This window comes from Mandrillus leucophaeus, unplaced genomic scaffold, assembly GCF_000951045.1.
Source record: "Mandrillus leucophaeus isolate KB7577 unplaced genomic scaffold, Mleu.le_1.0 Scaffold960, whole genome shotgun sequence".
Classification (NCBI taxonomy): Eukaryota; Metazoa; Chordata; class Mammalia; order Primates; family Cercopithecidae; genus Mandrillus; species Mandrillus leucophaeus.
In genome coordinates, this window is record NW_012110475.1 from 183,720 (window position 1) to 196,843 (window position 13,124).

At 37.1% G+C, this 13,124-nt stretch overlaps 1 protein-coding gene and 1 pseudogene across 2 annotated transcripts in view; both read left to right on the forward strand.

Moving 5' to 3' along the window:
• Positions 1 to 13,124, forward strand: part of HS6ST3 (heparan sulfate 6-O-sulfotransferase 3) — a 771,050-nt gene that overhangs the window by 50,204 nt on the left and 707,722 nt on the right. The gene's annotated exons all lie outside the window — the stretch shown is intronic.
• On the forward strand, positions 10,549 to 11,579 carry LOC105532476 (annotated as a pseudogene). The gene has a single exon (XR_001004983.1). The product of XR_001004983.1 is annotated as a ribose-phosphate pyrophosphokinase 2 pseudogene (transcript).

Here is a 13,124-nt window from a genome sequence, read left to right on the forward strand (position 1 = left end):
TTTCTTTATCTTATGAATTTTTAAAAAGTTGAAACTTTTTAATATTTGTCTTATTATAGTTATACTCTTAAATGTGTCCGCTTATGCCTTTATGCATTTTAATATCTTTTTCTGACACTTTTAATACTTTATATAGTAATTTTTCACTTGCATTATTTTTTTACCCCCTCTTTTTTGGTGTCATGGTTTTACCTTTATCTTCTTTTCATTTTCTGTATTTAATATTTTTTATTTTGCTCTTTTTCTGATTTTTATTTTTCACCCATTTATATTTTAACAGTGTCATAATTTTTTCTTTTTATTTCTAAGCTTTTGGTATCTATTGTATAGGCTTTACTTTTACTAGTTATTTGCATTGTAATATTCAAAACCCTTTCATGTTTATTTGTCTATTTCTTGTCTTCCTGATATATTCCATTTATTATTTCTTAAAATTACAGACACACAAGCATTTTGTGGTGATGAAAATTGCAAGGACATTCTTGCCTCTGTAGTCTTGGATATTTTTGTCCTGACCGTCTCTCACAGTTTGCTCTTTTGGATTTGCAGAATCTCTCTCCATATCCCTAGTGTGAATTCCCCAGGTAAAATGAAATAATCATGGATAACCCTAGAATTGCGTTATGACACATTTTTGATCCAAGAATGATAATGGTTTTCTTTATGGAAGGGGCATATTTGATATTAGAATTAGAGTTTTTCTTTTCTTGCATCCCATATTGGTCAATTGTGTATTAGACTCTGGACAGTCTCACACCCATTCTGTCTGACACAATCATTGGGACCTGCAGGTTTCTCAACACTGTGCCACATTACTGAAAGAACAGGTTGGAGGGGAAGGCTGCCCCTGAGACCTGGCATTGCTGAAGAAAATTCTAAAAGACCATTCTGGAAGGAGGCTGTATAGTGAGACCACAGCCATACTCCTGAAATCTGTTCTACCTCAGCCTGCTTTGCATGTTGCGTTTGACCTGCCACCCTTCTTAAGCAGGTTTATGGGAGACTCCTGGCTGTGTTGATCTTCTTCCTTCATTCCCACATTATAAGGGACACGTGGGTTGCAGTTCTCACCATGGACTTTCCTTTCTTTTTCAAAGAAAATATGAGCTTGGACAAATAAAAGTAGAACTCTACTGCTTTCCATTTTGGTAAGACCACACAGGGAATTGTAAGTCTGGTCTGGGACATATACTTTAAAAATAGAATGGTGAGGTAACTTAAAAATCATGCCATATGAGGAACAGTTGAAGGAATATTTAGTCTTATTATAAGAGGAATTTAAAGAAAATGTGCTTGCTATTGGCGGTATCCCTAGGGCTGTCATGGAAGAGGAGTTTGCTAACTAGGGCAGAACTAGATGTAATGGGTGGAATTTACAGGAATCCAGGTTTGGCTGTGTTTATGGAGAAAAACAATTCAAATGTGAAAACTGTTAAACCGCACAGCCTCCTGCTTCAGAGTGGACCAAGATAGGCTAATACGGCCATTGTTAGGGAGGCATTGTGCCTATTAACTTCAGTAGGGATGGTGCCAGGTTCAAGAGCCAGAGACCCACAGCCAGTGAATTAGGCATAGGGTTTTATTGGTGACTTACAGGGATGCTTCAGTGGTAGCAGGACAGAAGAACCGCCACCACTTATAAAAAGCATGCAGTTTATATAGCATTTTCACTTAGCACCGCCACCGCCACCAACAACCTACACCTGGCAACCTTCACTTAACCCAAAGGAAAGGGCCTCTCTCCCCCGTGCAGCCTGCAGTCCACCGGTGGGCTCAGATGTTTCTCATAGATAAGGAATGAATCTCCTGGTTGGTCACACTTGGAGCTCCCAACACACATTCAGGTGCGTCTGCCATATAGGGTCATTCTGAGGGTATGCTTAAGGTTACGTTATCACTGTCAGGTGCATCTACAGTACACAGGTGTGTTTACCCTATAGGAGGTTAGAAGGTTCTGTGATTCTTTGAGCTTGTGTTCATTTTACCTCTGGCCTTAAATTGGATTTTTTTAAAACAAAAATTTTATTGTGCATTGTATTACTTTATTCTTGCACTTCTATAAAACAATACTTGAGACTGGGTAATTTGTAAAGAAAAGAGGTTTAATTGGCTCATTGGCTTTCACAGGCTGTACAAAAGCGTGGCAGCGTCTGCTTCTGGGGAGGCCTCAGGGAGCTTTTACTCGTGGTGGAAGGCAGAGCAGGAGCAGGCGTCTTACATGGTAGGAGCAGGACCAAGAGAGAGAAGGGGGAGGTGCTGCACGTTTTAAACAACCAGATCTTGTGAGAACTCTATCACTATACAGTACCAAGGATAAGGGGATAGTGCTAAACCATTTATGAGAACACCCCCGTGATCCAGTCCCCTCCCACCAGGCCCCACCTCCAACAGTGGGGATTACAGTTTGAGATTTGTTGGGGACAAAAATCCAAACTATATCATGTATATTTAAGGTATACAACATGATGTTATGAGATATATATATATATATGTAGTTAAATGGTTGCTGCGGTGAAACAACATATACAAATGATTTGATTAGCCTATTTCAAAATAGGGTATTTGCATTTGCAATGCGTTTGTTCATCTACTTTTATTTATTTTGATAGAGGAAATCCTTTCTCCTCAGCATCATCCTTGGTTATATGCCATCTAGGTGTTGATGGTTTTCCTCATATCCTGTAGACTTTGTGGAGTGAAAGGGTCATGCTAGACAAAAGGTCTGAGCATTGAATTGGAATCATTTTAGAGCTAAACCCTTAGCTTCCTAGAGACTTATTTTATCCTAGTTTTCTTTAATGAAATATAACTAATATATGATGAAATGCATAGTCTCAAATGTATAGCATATTTCGGCAGTTGTATATACCTTGCAGCTACTTCCTGGATGTTCTTTTCATGCCCCCTTTTAATTAATTTCTTCCTCCACCCCCTACCCCCATTGAAAAGCCGCTTTCTGACTTCTGTAACCATTGATTAGCTTTGCCTGTCCTTAGGCTTCATACGCATGGAATCATACCACATGTACTAATTTGTGTCTGACTTTCTTCATCCAGCATAATGTTATAGAGGCTCATCATCTATGTTTTCGCAGGTATCAATAGTTAGTTTATTTTTATTGCATTTCATGGTATGAATACATCATTTTTCCATTCTACCCTCTGGAGATTTTGTTTCTTGCTACCTAGAGGAACAATCCCGAACCTTTTTTTTTTTTTTTTTTTGAGACAGAGTCTCACTCTGTCACCCAGGCTGGAGTGCAGTGATGTGATCTTAGCTCACTGCAACCTCTGCCTCCTGGGTTCAAGCAATTCTTCTGCCTCAGCCTCCCGAGTAGTTGGGATTACAGGCATGTGCCACCACGCCCAGCTAATTTTTGTGTTTTTAGTAGAGACGGGGTTTCACCATGTTGGCCACACTGATCTTGAATTCCTGACCTGTGATCCATCCACGTTGGCCTCCCAAAGTACTGGGATTACAGGCCTGGCCTTTCTGTGGCTGTGGGCCACCATGTCAGCATTTGACCCTACAAGGCCCATCCCTGCTTCAGGCTGCCCAGGGGAGCAGGTAAGGAAGTTGCAAGGACAATCCTGAACATTTTTAAAGAACTTTGAATTCTTTAGGCAAGCTTCCTACTGATCTCATTACTTAATATTGTCATGTTTTTACATCATTGTGCTTATTTTTATTGAAAGAAACAAGTAAGAAGATAATTGATGTGCCATGTAAAATGCTGTTAAGTAAGTGTCTGGCTCCTGGAAAGTCTTCAGTGAATGTGCGAGCTTTAATGACAGCAATTAATAGTTTACCTAATTTTGCCCCCAATACTTTTAGACCAGTAGGGTAAAGTGGAATGCTCTGGACATCTATGAAAGTTTAGTGAGGGTTTTAGTAAAATGAGTTTCAGTAAATTTAAAAGTAATTTACGAAATCTATTATGAATTGCACAGGAATTGAAATGTCACTGCCTCAAATTTATGAATAGCTTTACATGTTCAAAGTTATATTCTTTTTGAAATAAAGTAGTGAATTATATTTGTTACCACTTTATACCAGCTAAAGATTGAAACTAACCTACTTGCAATAAGAGAATTGAAAAAAATTGAAAAATTCTTTTATCAGCTTTGTTGAGGTATGGTTGATATATAATAACAAAGAATATTTACAGTTCATAAAATTTGATACATTTTCACATGTTTGTACCATAAAACCATCACCACAACCAAGATGATGAAGACATCCATCATTTCTAAAAGTTACCTGGTGTCCCTTTAAAATTTTTCTCTCCTGTCCTAACTTTCACCCAATCCCATCAACCACAGTATCAGATTTCTGCCAATATGTATTTATTTGCATTTGTAGAGCGTGGTTAAGTGGATATTAAAATAAATTATGGCCTACCTATGTTGTGTTAAAATTAAAATAATGCGTTTGAAAAATAATTACATGGGAAGTACTTATGTGAGATACAATGTTATGTGGAAAAAATGATATAAAATTATTAATATAGACTGAATTTAAATTGGCACACACAAAGTGCCATTAACATATGTAGAAAAAAATGAGGGAAACATATTAAAATATGGTTATTTCTGGGTATGCATGATTATAGGTGATTTATTTAATTTATACTATTTTATATTTTCTAAATTTAGTAAAATCAGAATACATTATTTTATAATCAGAAAAATAGTAAAGCAAGCCTTGAATTAGTTGATCTAAGTATTCAGCAAACATTTTATAATACATTTCCACTTGGCTGAGGAATTTTCACTTGAAGATTTGAATTGTAAATAGTTAAGAATGTATTCTCCAAGTGAAAGGAAAAGTTGTGATAGAGAAGCACTGTTTTTTTTCTGAAAGTGCTAGAATACTTTGGATATTAATGTAAGTGTTCTGAGTAATCATATTAATAACTAGGGTATGTGAAATAATTCCTGCAGTAGCTGACTGCTTAGCCTCCTGGAACTGAACTGAACGCATTATGTGAGCTCTCTTGGTAATGAAGGTCGCAAATCAAAGGAAAGAATACATGAAAAAAGGATTAGAACAAAAAGAGCTAAAGCCATAACTCTACATCCCTGTTATAATGAATCCTATAATTTGATGAATGTAAGCGGGTAAAAAATGGCATTTAATGAATTAAGGATGAGCTGATCTTCCCTGTTGTCAGGTGGGAATGAAACCCTTTTCCTGAAATACTGTAAGATTCAGGAAAAAAAAAAAAAATCCATGTATAAAGTAATTTGTTATATATAAGGAAATTATACTTCTTATAAAATTATAATTCCCTGTCCTTAGGCTTCATACGCATGGAATCATACCACATGTACTAATTTGTGTCTGACTTTCTTCATCCAGCATAATGTTATAGAGGCTCATCATCTATGTTTTCGCAGGTATCAATAGTTAGTTTATTTTTATTGCATTTCATGGTATGAATACATCATTTTTCCATTCTACCCTCTGGAGATTTTGTTTCTTGCTACCTAGAGGAACAATCCCGAACCTTTTTTTTTTTTTTTTTTTGAGACAGAGTCTCACTCTGTCACCCAGGCTGGAGTGCAGTGATGTGATCTTAGCTCACTGCAACCTCTGCCTCCTGGGTTCAAGCAATTCTTCTGCCTCAGCCTCCCGAGTAGTTGGGATTACAGGCATGTGCCACCACGCCCAGCTAATTTTTGTGTTTTTAGTAGAGACGGGGTTTCACCATGTTGGCCACACTGATCTTGAATTCCTGACCTGTGATCCATCCACGTTGGCCTCCCAAAGTACTGGGATTACAGGCCTGGCCTTTCTGTGGCTGTGGGCCACCATGTCAGCATTTGACCCTACAAGGCCCATCCCTGCTTCAGGCTGCCCAGGGGAGCAGGTAAGGAAGTTGCAAGGACAATCCTGAACATTTTTAAAGAACTTTGAATTCTTTAGGCAAGCTTCCTACTGATCTCATTACTTAATATTGTCATGTTTTTACATCATTGTGCTTATTTTTATTGAAAGAAACAAGTAAGAAGATAATTGATGTGCCATGTAAAATGCTGTTAAGTAAGTGTCTGGCTCCTGGAAAGTCTTCAGTGAATGTGCGAGCTTTAATGACAGCAATTAATAGTTTACCTAATTTTGCCCCCAATACTTTTAGACCAGTAGGGTAAAGTGGAATGCTCTGGACATCTATGAAAGTTTAGTGAGGGTTTTAGTAAAATGAGTTTCAGTAAATTTAAAAGTAATTTACGAAATCTATTATGAATTGCACAGGAATTGAAATGTCACTGCCTCAAATTTATGAATAGCTTTACATGTTCAAAGTTATATTCTTTTTGAAATAAAGTAGTGAATTATATTTGTTACCACTTTATACCAGCTAAAGATTGAAACTAACCTACTTGCAATAAGAGAATTGAAAAAAATTGAAAAATTCTTTTATCAGCTTTGTTGAGGTATGGTTGATATATAATAACAAAGAATATTTACAGTTCATAAAATTTGATACATTTTCACATGTTTGTACCATAAAACCATCACCACAACCAAGATGATGAAGACATCCATCATTTCTAAAAGTTACCTGGTGTCCCTTTAAAATTTTTCTCTCCTGTCCTAACTTTCACCCAATCCCATCAACCACAGTATCAGATTTCTGCCAATATGTATTTATTTGCATTTGTAGAGCGTGGTTAAGTGGATATTAAAATAAATTATGGCCTACCTATGTTGTGTTAAAATTAAAATAATGCGTTTGAAAAATAATTACATGGGAAGTACTTATGTGAGATACAATGTTATGTGGAAAAAATGATATAAAATTATTAATATAGACTGAATTTAAATTGGCACACACAAAGTGCCATTAACATATGTAGAAAAAAATGAGGGAAACATATTAAAATATGGTTATTTCTGGGTATGCATGATTATAGGTGATTTATTTAATTTATACTATTTTATATTTTCTAAATTTAGTAAAATCAGAATACATTATTTTATAATCAGAAAAATAGTAAAGCAAGCCTTGAATTAGTTGATCTAAGTATTCAGCAAACATTTTATAATACATTTCCACTTGGCTGAGGAATTTTCACTTGAAGATTTGAATTGTAAATAGTTAAGAATGTATTCTCCAAGTGAAAGGAAAAGTTGTGATAAAGAAGCACTGTTTTTTTTCTGAAAGTGCTAGAATACTTTGGATATTAATGTAAGTGTTCTGAGTAATCATATTAATAACTAGGGTATGTGAAATAATTCCTGCAGTAGCTGACTGCTTAGCCTCCTGGAACTGAACTGAACGCATTATGTGAGCTCTCTTGGTAATGAAGGTCGCAAATCAAAGGAAAGAATACATGAAAAAAGGATTAGAACAAAAAGAGCTAAAGCCATAACTCTACATCCCTGTTATAATGAATCCTATAATTTGATGAATGTAAGCGGGTAAAAAATGGCATTTAATGAATTAAGGATGAGCTGATCTTCCCTGTTGTCAGGTGGGAATGAAACCCTTTTCCTGAAATACTGTAAGATTCAGGAAAAAAAAAAAAAAATCCATGTATAAAGTAATTTGTTATATATAAGGAAATTATACTTCTTATAAAATTATAATTCATGGTGAAGTATACATCATGAAGAGGTGAAGAATAATTTTTCTTCATGAGTTTTGCATAGGACTACAGTATATGAAACATAAACAATGATTACAAAGTTTATATATTTAATTTTACTTACTTCAACTAAATAATAATTGCCTATCTCGTGTTAGCAGGCCTCTAGGAAAAATTTTTTTAAAAAGCAAAGAGTGGTATCTCTGTTCTCAAGACACATAAAGTTTAGTGCATTATTTGGGTGCAGTACTTGGGCCTAAAACCAAGTATCCACAGTCGACCCTTAAACAACATGGGTTTGAACTGCTTGGTTCTAATTATATGCAGATTGTTTTCAATAAATATATCAGAAAGTTTTTTTGAGATATGGGACAATTTGAAAAACCTTGCAGATGAACCATATAGCCTAGAAATTTCAAAAAATTAAGAAACAGTTAGATAGGTGATGAATATATAAAATATGCATAGATACCAGTCTATTTTATTATACGCTACCATAAAATATGCACAGATCTATTATAAAAAGTTAAAATATATCAAAACATATGCAAACAAACATATACCATACGTGGTGCCACAAATGTAAAACATAAAGATGCAGTATTAAATCATAACTGCATGAAATTAACTGTAGTATATATTACTGTAATAATTTTGTAACCACCTTCTATGACTATTGCAATGAGCTCAAGTGTTGTATATGCTTAAAACGCCATGTGACACTAATTCAGTTTACTAGAGGGCTGTTCATCTCTCTGGTATGTTGCTTATTGCAGTAAAAAGTGATCTCTCTTGGTTCTGGTATATTTTTCATAATATGTAATGCAACACTGTAAACCTTGACTAACACCATGGGACCCAAATGTAATGGCACTAGTGATGCTGGAAGTGGTCCCAAGAAGCAGAGAGATGTCATGACATTACAAGAAAAAGTTTAATTGCTTGATATGTACCATTGACGGAGGTCTGCAGATATGGTTTCCTGCCATTTCAAGATAAATGAATTTTGCTTAAGGACCATTGTAAAAAAAAAAAAAAAAAAGGGGGAAATCTGTGAAGCCATTGCTGTAGTTACACCAGAAGGTGAGAAAACCTTGTACTTTTTACAAAATCCTTTTTATCTCATACCAAAAATGCAGCTTTTATGTGGTGCAGGATTACTATAAGAAAGGCATACTTACAGACTCTACTATGATTGAAGAAAAATTGAGATCACTATAAGAAAGGCATACCTACAGACTCTACTATGATGGAAGAAAAATTGAGATCACTATAAGAAAGGCATACCTACAGACTCTACTATGATTGAAGAAAAATTGAGATCACTACAAAACAACTTAAAGAAAAAGGAAAGTGAAGGATCAAAGCTGGAGAATTTACTATCAGCAAAGGATGGTTTAATAATTTTAGAAAGAGATTTGTCTTAAAAAATGTCAACATAACAGGAGAAGCAGCTTTTCCTGACAGGTTCCCAGATGCCAGCAAGAAAATCAACAAGGAGAAAGGGTATCTGCCAGAACAGGTTTTTAATGAAGACAAAAGTGTCCTATTCTGGACAAAAGAATGTCACAAAAGATATGTATTAGGAAGACAAGGGATTTAAGACAGGAAAAGACAGGCTGACTCTACTGTTCTGTGCAAATGCAGTTGGGTTTATGATGAGGACTGAATTTATGAAGCTGCTAAACTCGAAGTCTTGAAAGGAAAAGTTAACACCAGATGGCAGTCTTTTAGTTGTACAACAAGAATGCCTGGACAATAAGAACTTTATTTTAGGATTGGTTCCAAAGATGCTTTATTCCTAAAGTCAGAAAGTATCTTGCCAGTAAAGGACTTTTATTTTTTCTTTTAAGAAACAGGGTCTTGCTCTGTTACGCTGTTGCCCAGGCTGGAGTGCAGTGGCATGATCATGGCTCACTGCATCCTCAAACTCCTGGGCTCAAGTGATCCTCCCACCTCAGCCTCCCAAGTAGCTGAGACTACAGGTGTGTACCATCATGCCCAGCTAATTTTTGTTAGTTTTTGTAGTAGGTGGTCTTGAACTCCTGGCCTCAAGTGATCCACCTGCCTCAGCCTCTCAAAGTGTTGGGATTAAGATGTGAGCTACCATGCCTGGCCTAGTGACTGCCTTTCAAATTTCTTTTGATATTGGGCAGTGCCCCTGGCTACCCAAAATGCATGAGTTCAACACTGAGGGTTCCATAGTGGTCGACTTGCTCCCATACTCAGTGTCTCTAATTCAGCCTTTAGATCGGGGGTCATAAGGGCCTTTAAGGCTCATTACGCTCAGTACTGTATGGAAAGAATTGTCAACACTATGGAAGAGAACTCTGAGAGAGAGATCATCATGAAAGTCTAGAAAGGTGACATCTTTGAAAATGCCATCGTTACAGAATAAAGTTGTAAATGCCATCAAGCCTGAAATCACTAAATTCCTGCTGAAGAAAACTGTGTCCAGATATGCATGACTTTACCAGATTTATGACAGAGCCAATCAAGGAATCATGAAAATGATTGTGGTCATGGCAAAAACAAAACAAAACAAAACAAAAAAGTGGCCAGAGGAGGTGAATGGTTTCAAGATAGGCGTCATGGAGAAATTCAAGAGCTAATCAAGGGTCAACTATATTTTGAGCCTGAAGAAATGAATATTTTCAATACTTATTTTCATCCATTAGTATACTGAAAGGAAATGAAAGTGACAGCATCAATCAATACAGTCATCAATTTCCATTAAAATTAGAGTTGGGGTAATTAACAAAACAAAGCATTCTCTAAAAATATTTGAAGGTAATTATACATTTTTTTCTCACTTATTTTTAGTAGCATTGTCCTTTTGTATTTTTTGGATAGGTCATTCTCCTGGAAAACACTTTTCCCAAAGAACTAACAATTAATTATCTTGCATCCAAGATCCAATATTAGTGAAGTTGAAATAAGACTGGAAAAAGCAGCAGCAGCCTTCCGCGTCGCTGTTGCCTCTGCCACTTCCTCCGCCGCCGTGTGCCCTTCGGAGTCCCGCGCCCCACCATGCCCAACATCGTGCTGTTCAGCGGCAGCTCGCATCAGGACCAGTCCCAGCGCGTGGCGGACCGCCTGGGCCTGGAACTGGGCAAGGTGGTCACCAAGAAGTTCAGCAACCAGGAGACCAGCGTGGAGATTGGGGAAAGTGTGAGAGGTGAAGATGTCTACATCATGCAGAGCGCTGCGGGGAAATTAACGACAACCTGATGGAGCTCCTCATCATGATCAATGCCTGCAAGATTGCATCATCGTCCAGGGTGACTGCCGTGATCCCGTGTTTCCCATATGCCTAACAACATAAAAAGGACAAGAGTCGTGCCCCAGTTTCTGTAAAACTTGTGGCCAATATGCTGTCGGTGGCTGGGGCGGATCACATCGTCACCATGGACCTGCATGCCTCTCGGATACGGGGATTCTTTGATATTCCTGTGGATAATTTGTATGCGGAGCCCGCAGTCCTGCAGTGGATTCGGGAAAATATTGCTGAGTGGAAGAACTGTATATTATTGTTTCACGTGATGCAGGGGGAGCCAAAGGGTCACGTCAATCGCAGACAGGTTGAATGTGCAATTTGCTTTCATCCGCAAAGAGAGGAAGAAGGCGAATGAAGTGGACCGGATGGTCCTGGTGGGCGACGTGAAGGACCGCGTGGCCATCCTCGTGGATGACATGGCTGACACATGCAGCACCGTCTGCCATGCCGCGGACAAGCTGCTGTCAGCTGGAGCCACCAAAGTGTATGCTGTCCTTATCCATGGGATCTCGTCTGGACCAGCTATTTCCAGAATAAATAATGCTGCCTTTGAGGCTGTGGTCGTCACAAACACAATTCCGCAAGAGGACAAAATGAAACACTGCACCAAGATTCAGGTCACTGACATTTCCATGATCTTGGCCGAAGCAATCCGAAGGGCACACAATGGGGAATCCGTGTCCTACCTGTTCAGCCATGCCCCACTATAAATCCAGAATGGGAAGTGTCCAGCAAGCCTACTCTGACTTCTGACTGGTTTTTGTTTTCTGGATGTTTAGCTGTAGGTACTCAGCAATGATAGGTTAATCACTGGCAAAAGCATCCGATCTTTGTATGTGCTAAGATTTATTGTTTCCCGTTCTAAAGCTCAAGATCATTTTTTTCCAGTTTTTGGGGAAATGGTGGTGGTTATTTGGTCTTTAAGTGAACTGTCTTAAATGAGAAACATTTTTGTCATTTTGACTTTTAACGGGTACATGTGATCTCTTCCTTTGTTCTTTCAGTACTTTGAGGCGACAACTTTCAAGTGTATAATTTCATTGTGGAAGTCATAGTTTATATATTTCGAGGTTGCCAAAGGTGACTTCAGATTAAAGCCTTCTGTGTAAATATAGATGATAATGCCTATGGACATTTGGGTAAAACCCTGTATAGAATTAATTAGCCTTTTACTTTGGAGTGAACCTTGGAAAATTTATAATTCTCATACCATGGATTTTGAATTTTTCTTTTTTTTTTTTTGGTAACTCAGTTTCAGATAAACCATCTTGGTTATTGTGCTTAATTTGGACCAAATTTTATTTAACTTAATATGGACACTGACACATTTTGGGGGGTATGCATCAGACATATCAGAGCAGTGTAGTTCTGGATCATTTTTAAAATTACCTCTTCTAAAACGTAACTGTCACTTACCTGAAATGCTGCTTCCTAAAATTCCAAAATTATATTGAGAAATCACCAAGGCCTAAAGCCAATTGACTTAAAGGTAATCATTTCAGCTAACATTAAATTTAAAGCCTAAGAATGTATAGAGCTAGTTTTAAAATAATGATCTCAGATTTTTAAAAAGGATATAGGAACCTGCATTGTCATTCTCTGAATTAAGAACTGATGGTTTCTATCATTATTTAGCCCCACCTTTGTATTTTAAAGTCCTTCAGAATACTTTTATGAACCAATGAGACTGGACTTAGCCACACGCATTGGAAATTCAGACCTTGACTATTTGGTTTTCCCAGTTCACAAAGGTGATGAAGACTGTTTTGGAGCAACTTAATCCCAGAAGTTGTACATTTCTTGCTGCTCCTGGCGTGGAAACTTAAGTGAGACCACCGAATACATTGGTCCTGTCCAATTCTACTGAATGGGGGTGGACTTGGCATTTATCTGGCCAAAAACAGGAGCCAGAGAAATATGAATACACCAAAGTTGTTTAGCCTCCAACTTAAATTACATTAGTCAACTTATAGATATTCATATGGTCGCTTTTCTTTTTAGATACTACATCAACTAGATTCAGGAATATATCATTTGCAGTGCTTGTATTGGTTTAAAATATAAAATTTTAAGATCCTGTAACATTGTACTAAAAATTTCAGTAAGATCATTCTGATTGCTTTCAAAAAAAAAAAAAAAAAAGACTGAAAAGAATCTGGTACTGAGTCAGTGACTCCTAAGGCAGATGTCTCAACTCTCAACCAAAGTGTAAATGGATGCTATTATATTCAATACCGTATTTTTTTTTTTTTTTT